This window comes from Hemitrygon akajei, chromosome 15 (genome assembly GCF_048418815.1).
Source record: "Hemitrygon akajei chromosome 15, sHemAka1.3, whole genome shotgun sequence".
Classification (NCBI taxonomy): Eukaryota; Metazoa; Chordata; class Chondrichthyes; order Myliobatiformes; family Dasyatidae; genus Hemitrygon; species Hemitrygon akajei.
Window position 1 is genome coordinate 79,179,707 of NC_133138.1, and position 8,477 is coordinate 79,188,183.

Consider the following 8,477-nt stretch of genomic DNA (forward strand, 5'->3'; position numbering starts at 1 on the left):
GCACCTGTTAAGTTGCTGTACAGTTTGTTTTATAACCATTTTTGGAAGCCTTTACCCTTGATGACATTGACGGCACTGGAGATTTGGGGTACCAGTGCTGGTGATTATAAAGACGACAGTTGTTGATCAGTGAAAATTGAGTTCTTAGAGGCAAATGTGGAGGTGACTGAGGTTCGTGAATCGTTAATGCTGATGTGTCCGGACACTGTTGAGACGGGCAGCGTTTCGGTTATGGAGAGAACCAATATCCTGTTGGTGCGCTTGGGGGCCTGCCCGGAGGAGGCGGGTGAGAGCTGTTTGGAAGCATTATCGATGCACCCAGAGTTTCGAGCTGCTTGTGCGGACGTGTGTAGCAGCCTTGGGCCGATACCAAATTCAAACAAGAGCCGGTGGTGGTATGGCCTGGAGGAGTATCTGAGGGTGAGACCCTCTTAGTGGACGCTGCGAAATACCACCAGGGAGGGGAGTTGACTGCTGAAGACACCTCGGTGAGGCAGAGGTTGCGGCGACTGGCCCCTACAGCGTGGCAGACGTAGGCAGCGTGTGTGTGGATTATATTGGGCCGTAGAGGCGATGGCCTATCTGAGTGGTGCGAAGACATTTAAGGTGCTGGATCTGAGGAGTGGATGTTGCCAGATCCCGATGAGTGAGGCCGACAAGGAGAAGACGGCGGTTAAAAGTTCCCTAGGAGTCTTTCCAGTCCGAAGAGATACCACAGGGTATCTCCGGAGCCCTTGCAACCTTCCTGCAGGGCATGTGGAAGACCATGGGGGTGTGGAGGCGTTTGGAATTTTGACGTATGTGGATGATCTCCTGGTATTTGGATTTGCCTCAGGAGAATATGAAGTGAGGTCGTTGCAGGAGCGGTGGAGAACTACAGAGTTAAAGTGTTTTCTGGACACGTGCCAGGGCTGGCGAAGGTCACAGCTCGTGAGTGTCTGTCTCTACGGAATCAAGTTTGAAATGAAGACTGAGAGAGCGGAGAGAGTGATCTGAAACCATTTGAAAGACAAGTTGGAGAGAACGAAGAAAGTTGTTTGACTGAGGGCCACAGCAAACTGAGAGCCTGGAGAAGGGAGTTTGCGGAGGTGAAGAAATTGTGGACAAATCTCGGAAGGGGGAAGCGGTAGCTTGAAGGGAACCTGAAGATGACCATTGACAGTTCAAATGAAGTGCAAAACCTGAAGGTTGATCTGGAAGAAGTCATGAGGAGAAAAAAAGCTGGAGAGAAGTGCAGTGAATACTGAACTGGAGGGTGACCAATCTTTAACTGCTGCTTTTCAGGTTGGGGTGGAAGAAGCTGTTGGAGTAACTGCATTCCAGATTGAGATGGCCGGGATGCGTGAGTCAGAACTGCTGAGCCAGGGGCCAGAGAAGATGATAATCTCAATTGCAGGAGGCTGAAGAGACTGCAGGAGCAGTGCAGGCCACGTGTTTCCGTTTGGAGAAGATCAAACAGCAGCTACCGATCGAAGAAATGAGGAAGAATACGGATTCAAAGGCTGATGTGCTGGATGTGTGGTACATGCTGCCTTTTGCGGACTTTCCCTCGATTGAGGAAGAGACCTTTGGCCCTTCTTCCACTGAGTCAGGTGTAGTGGGGAGGGTTAGCTGTGTGCAGTGTGGGGCATGAGTGAGAGGCTGAAAGAGGAGTTGGTAGTGGACCCAAGGTATCCCCAGCTGTGTCCTAGCCTAAGGGTTTAGGTGAGGGGGGTACGGAGGTCTCAGAAGGGTTAGGGAACGCCCAGATAGTTGGCCTATATAGCGCCTAAGGAACAGGGCGTGAGGTTTACTGTGTGGGGAGGAGATGTCACTGCTTGTGCTTGGGTTACGGTGTGTTGGCAGGAAAGGTGACGAGTTATCTAATAGTCATGGGGACATGACTTTTATTTGGTGGGGGGAGAGTGTAACGGGGGGTTTCTTTTTCTTTGTTACTGTGTATGTAATCAAAATGGCGTCTTTGTTTTGTTAAAAGTAGGAATGCTGGCGCCTGTGTTAATAGTAGGAATGCTAGCGTCTTTGTTATGATAAGTGCTGGAAGCTTGTTTGGGACTGTAAACTGATTGTTGGGGGGGATTTTGGGGAGTCGGCGCGATGGAGTGAGAGAGAGAGGACGGGATGCTGGAAGCTGGGCGACGGTCCCCGGCCCAAGGTGTTCGGTGATGAGAGGAGATGGAGACAGAGGAGTGTGGAGCGTCTGATCGACCACCGTGGGGGTCCCAGGAGGCGGGTCGAGGAAGTCGGAGGGGATCGAATGGTGGCCAGAAGACTTAAGTAATTGAGCTCCAATGGTTGTGCACGAAGTGGTTTGGACTTTGATAAGTTTGGCGCCTTTTCTTTTTTTTTCTTCATATATACTGTATCGTTAGTAATCGCTTAGTTATAGTAATCTTTATAAATTGTACTCATTTAATCACATATGGTGTACTGTCTTGTTTTTGGGCGAGGCGGGGACATCACACAGCATCTACACCAGCTGATTACCCAGTTTGGCGGGGCCGAAGGCTGCTCCCCCTAGACTAGAACGAGTTTGAGCGATGCCTGAGGCGACCCAGGGGTTATATATATATATAAAGATATAAACAGTATAAAAGATATAAAAGATATATATATATATATATATAGATAGATATAAACGGAATTCAAAAATCAAAACATTTAGACCAGAAGTTTAATACTCATTTTACAATTAGCTTTGGAGCTTGTACTTGCTGGAGTTTAGAAGAATGATGGGGTTGGGGGTGGATCTCAGTAAAACCTATGAAATATTGAAAGGTCTAGATAGAGTGGATGTGGAGAGTATATGTCCTGTAGTGGGGGAGTCTAGAAATCTAGGACCAGAGGGCATGGCCTGAGAATAGAAGGATGTCCCTTTAGAAAAGAGATGAGGAGGAATTTCATTGCCACAGATGGCTGTGAAGGCCAAGTAATTGGGTATACTTAAAGTGGAGGTGGATAGGTCCTTGATTAATAAGGGCATCAAAGGTTATGGGGAAAAGGCAGGAGAACAGGGTTGAGGGAGATAATAAATCAGCCATGATGGAATGGAAGAGCAGACTCAATGGGCTGAATGGCCTGAATCTGCCCCTATGTCTTATGGCCTTATGGCTTTAATTGTATATGTGAGTTTAATGTCCCTGTGCTGAATTGTGGCATACCTTCTGTGACTGTGGTCTGGTTGCTGGAAGACATATGCCTACAGATGCCCTTGACGGGCTGGTGTCAGACCGCCAAAAGAAGGTGACTGATCTGCAAGTTGCCATGATGCTGTAGCATGAGGTGAAGGGCTGCCTCTGTGACAGACATCAATATCCTGAACCTGGGATATGGCTTTGCTCCTGAAGAAGACATATGGACGCTTGTGTGCTAAACCTCTGCTCTTGAAGCAGGATGATCTGCTCATGTATGGCATTTCTGTGCTAATGCAGGATAGCAACGTGTAGGAACACAGCATCACCCTGTTCATCCAGAACAAGCTGCAGCAGAACTCCATTACTCCTGAAGCCCCTGGACTGCAAAACCTACACCCCAGAGTTGTTTTACTGTTTTCTACATTATCTTTTTATTATCTCGTCTGAAAGATGCTTTTATGTTGCAAGCGATGGAGATGGAAATGTCAAGAAGGGAAGTTAATAAAATATTATACCTTTGCTGCACATCTTGCTATTTTCAGTAAGACTGAAAATAATGAGTATGGATGAAGAAACATTCCTTCCAGGCTGGTATGAGGCACCATATCTCAAAGCTGGACTCACTTGATTAATAGTTAAACGTGATTTGCCTTGTGGAACATAGTCAAAGAAAGGAGGAAGTTAGAACAATTCCTCATAGCTCTGAAAAGAGAAACAAATATCCTCTTTGAGACTAAAGTGTTAGATACTTTATAGACCCTCTTTAAATGTGTTAAATAGGCATTGGTAAGCAAACCAGCTTCTTTGAGAAGCATCCCAGTGTCACATACAAGGCCCAAAGTGTTGTCCATAATAGAACAGGCCTTGCACCCTGGCTCTATACAAAGGAAGTTCAACTTCTTGCTGTGTCATTTTGCAGTGAGGACACATGGATGAGTAGATTCAGATTGTTGGGGGGTGGGGTGGTGTTGAATGGTGGTTGAGAGAGGTTGGAAGTAGTAATGACTGGGCTTGGAACTGGGGTTTCCGTAAGTCAGAACTCTGGGGCGTTGGATAAAATAGAGTTGGTATTCTGTGATGTTGGTGAAAATAGGATCAGACTTCGTGGGGGTGGGTATTATGATCAGCTGTATATGGCTGAAGGATTTGGAATCAAGAAGATGTGTGATTGGTTGGGGTAATCAGGACTGCAGTGCCCAGAGCAGGGGTCATTTTCCATTTTGGGCACTGTGAATATATATGAACAGTAACTGGTGGGGAAAGCTATGTAAAATTACTAAAAGGAGGACCCACCTAGGCTGCTGGCCATTCTGGGTTTCTGGTGAAACAATGGAAGGCGGAGCATCTTCAACACACAATAGAGTAGGTTTCTGACTGCTGTTTAAAGGTGTCCTCAGTATGAGTGCTCAGTATTCAAAGTCCCCGTGTTACTTGAAAACTTTGAGTGAAATCAAAATGTGCTGAAAGCCATTTGTCATCATTGGGCATGTCAAGGGTTGCAAAAACCAAAATAACATTTCTGGAAGTGATTTATCAATCATGGCCAGTATTGGATGTTTGATCATTTCTAACTGTATTCAACATAAGGTTCATATTCCTGTAAGGAAACATATTCTGACCTCATACATAATCCCCTCCTTTACCTAGAGCTGGATTTAACCTTATTAGAAGCCAGTGCCCTGGCTTTCAGCAGGAGTAACTTTCACTGGGTCCGATAATTAGGTAATGGGTGATTACCCGGGCACACTGCCAAAGAATTTCTAGATACTGCAAAGACATGAAAAGATTGCTCACTAAACTTAAGTGTAATTCCTGGCAAAACTTCACTGAGGCGGAAACAAGGAACTTTAAGATCATGATTTTATCCTTAACCTGAATGTTGCACATTTAAATTGAGACCATATGAGCAGAATTAGGCCATTTGACCCATCAAGACTGCTCTGACATTTCATCATGCATAGCTGATCCTTTTTCCTCTGTCAGCCCCAAACTCCTGCTGTCTTCCCATATCTCTTCATGCCTGACCAATCAAGAATCTATCAAACTCTGCCTTAAGTATTGAATACACAAAAACTTGGCCTCCACAGCCACCTGTAGCAATGAATTTAACAGATTCACCTCTCCCTGGCTAAATAAGTTCCTCCTCATTTCCATTCTAAAATGACACTCTTCAATTCCAAGACTGCATTCTCTGGTCCTAGACTCTCCCTTCACGGGAGACATCCTCTCCACATCCACTCCATCAAGGCCTTTCAACATTCGATAGGTTTTAATTAGGTCAGCCTTCATTCCTTAGTACCTCAGGAGGAAGGTATTTCCATTAGTAGAATCGTAGTTTACAATATCAACCATACTCTCGTCTATTGCTTCTGACATCACCCACTCCAACAATAGTTGAGATGCATAGGTGCTATCCACTTCCAGTTGTCAAATGGAAGTTGATAGTGGTAGTTACAGCTTGCTTAATACCACATGGGAGTTTTTTATCCAAATGTTGTCCGGGTGCAGCTCACTGAAAAAACTTGGAATTCTCATCAATTGAATGATCAAACGTTCATGACAATTTGATGATGAATTCCAACCTACATCAAGATCCAACTTAGACAGCAACCTTCAGTTTGTCGGTTATTGTTCACTACTGATTCATCCCTTGAAAAACTTTGAAAACACCACATGCAAATAATATCTGAAGATCTGTCTTCCAGTTTTAATGCTGTTCTTTGAAAATAAAATCAATGTCAACAGAACCTGTGCATGTTTTGTTAAAAAGGAGCTAATTAAAATGCATCCTTGCCAATACTTGAAGACGGACTGAATTAATACTATAAAACTGGGCTCCTAAGATTTTGTGTCTTGGTAAGCCACTCAAATGAGAAAAGCTTTTAGCTTGCAAGTGGATAAATACGAACTTGCTGATCTAAGCGTGGGTTTTAGGAAGGTGCTGTGGAGGCTTTCAGGAAGATGGTGAAGTTCCTGAGCCAGTGAATCATGTCAGCAAAGTGTATCTGTCGACAGTCATTGAGTGGCACTACACAAGTGTTTCTTAAGATTATCTCTGTCAGAAATAGAGTGAAGCAGAAATAGTGAATGCAGTCAGGAGATGAAAAGGAAAATAAAACTAGTGATGCTGGAAATCAAAAGCAAAAATGGAAAATAATCAATTCTCAGCAGGTCAGGCAAAATTAGTGAAAGTGATATGGATTTCATTTTTCATCAGAACTAGGAAACAGGAAAACAGTTTGTCTTGATTGGAGATTCTTTATTCTGGATTCTCCCACAAGAAGCAACAGCCTTTCCACATCCACCCTCTCAAAGTCCCTGAAGATCTTACCATTCAATCAAGTCCTCTTTCTTTCTTCTGAATTGAGCCAGTCCAACATGTTTTTTAAAGGATGATCCTCCCATGCCAGGTATCAGTCTAAGGATCTGTCTGTGAAGTGTTTCCGACTCATTAATATCCTTCCTTCAGGGAAACATTTATATACATAGTACTCTAGGTGCTCTCACAGTAACTGAAAAACAACCACCCTAATTTCCATAACAATAATCAAGACCATTCTGTTCACTGTTTTAACTTGTGTGAAAACAAGACAATTTTACATTTTCTTGGGTTCCTCATTATAATTATCCTGCCTTACATTTCACTTTCATGTTCATCTTCCTCCTCCATCACCTTAAACTCTGGTGAGTTGCTGAGTATGAACTGAATCTGTACGAATGTCAGATCTTCAAAATAGGCAAGTGTTGTACTATTGTAGAAGATGCTGGTGAGTCCAAACCTGGGGTGCTCTGCACAGCTGTAGTCCACTTCTTTAAGATACAATGGAATAGGAGGTAATCTGAAACAGATTCACTGGGTAATTCTGAGATAAGAGGGCTGTCTACCATGAGAAGTTAAAGAAATTAGAACTATATTCTTATAAGTTGTGAAGACTGAGGACTAATCTTATTAATATTAAAAGATATAAAATCTAAAAGGGAACATGAAAGGGTAGATGTTTCCACTAGTGGGAGGGTCTCCATCAAGGGGATATAGATACAATTAAGAGAGCAGTTATGTAAATGTGAGGTGTGTAGGAATTTCTTCTCACAGATGGTAGTGAATCTCTAGGTCACTGGAGATATTTAAAGAGGAGGTATATAAATTGTTGAATGATCAGGAAATTAAGGTCTTTGGGAACTGGCACAGAAGAGTTGAGGCCTGAGGCAGATCAGCCATGATCAAAGTGAATGGAGGGGCAGACTAGATGGACCAATCGGCCAGTTCCTGCTTCTAATTTCTTAAGTTCTTATGAAGCATGCAGCAAACAAGGCCCGTCTCTGGATTGCACTGCAGGCAATTCGAAGCCCAGTACTGAAGCACTGCTTCAGGATTCTGACTATTATCTCTTCACCATTCCATGTTCAGGGAGGGATAACCTTTGCTTCTGTTTTACTGGCCACATGAAACTGTTAGCCCAATGTGGTTTCTCTATTACTTCTAGAAGCACACCCCTGGGTGAATCAGATTATGCATGCTGCCCACAAATTGTTGTCCATTGTGTCCAACAATGGTGGGAACGCTGTGCGGGAGAATATTTTTAAAGAAGAAAACCTGTTGCATTGGGGCAGCTCCACTCAGGATCGTCCTCAGAAGTTGGGATCCAGGGGTACGAACAAGCGTCACAAACTGGGGTCCTCCTCGGTTGCAGTGGATGACCATGACATCATCACGCCCTTCGCTCTCAACAGAGTATTGCAGTACCGCCCTCCTGGCCATTGAATCTCACTAAGATCTCATCTACCCAGTCCGCTGGAAATGACTTCACCCACTACGACAGGCATATCCCGATCTCACCAGGTTATGAGACCGCCAGCTACCCTTACCTGGTTTAGCCCGCCAGACAAAACGATATACTGTTGCATGCAGCTACTTGGAGCCATGGGTGAGAGCTGAGTGTCTAGTGGGGACCAAAAGTGAGTGAGTTGCCCTGTAATGGACATGACAAGGCCCTTCTCCCGAGGTGCTGCCCTTTCTGGACACTCGATACACCCTAAGGATATGCACAATGAAGAAGCCAATTTCCTGCTTTCTGAGTAGTAAGCTGGGCTGCCATGAGACAAGTACTATATATCACCCATTGCTACTGGATAAATATCTACCAGAGGATAAATTCCAGGCCCAGGTACCTTTTGTTGCTTCTAACACAAAGATTTAGGAACGAGTCCCAGGCTGGAAGAGTAGCTCAAGAAGATATTGCTGCAACCTTTGAAAACCACAGCTTCTGGAAAAATTGTTGCTCTGTCAGATGAACGAAGGAATCCTGTTATTGAATGAGTGTTAGGAGACAATACTTTTGGTGCATC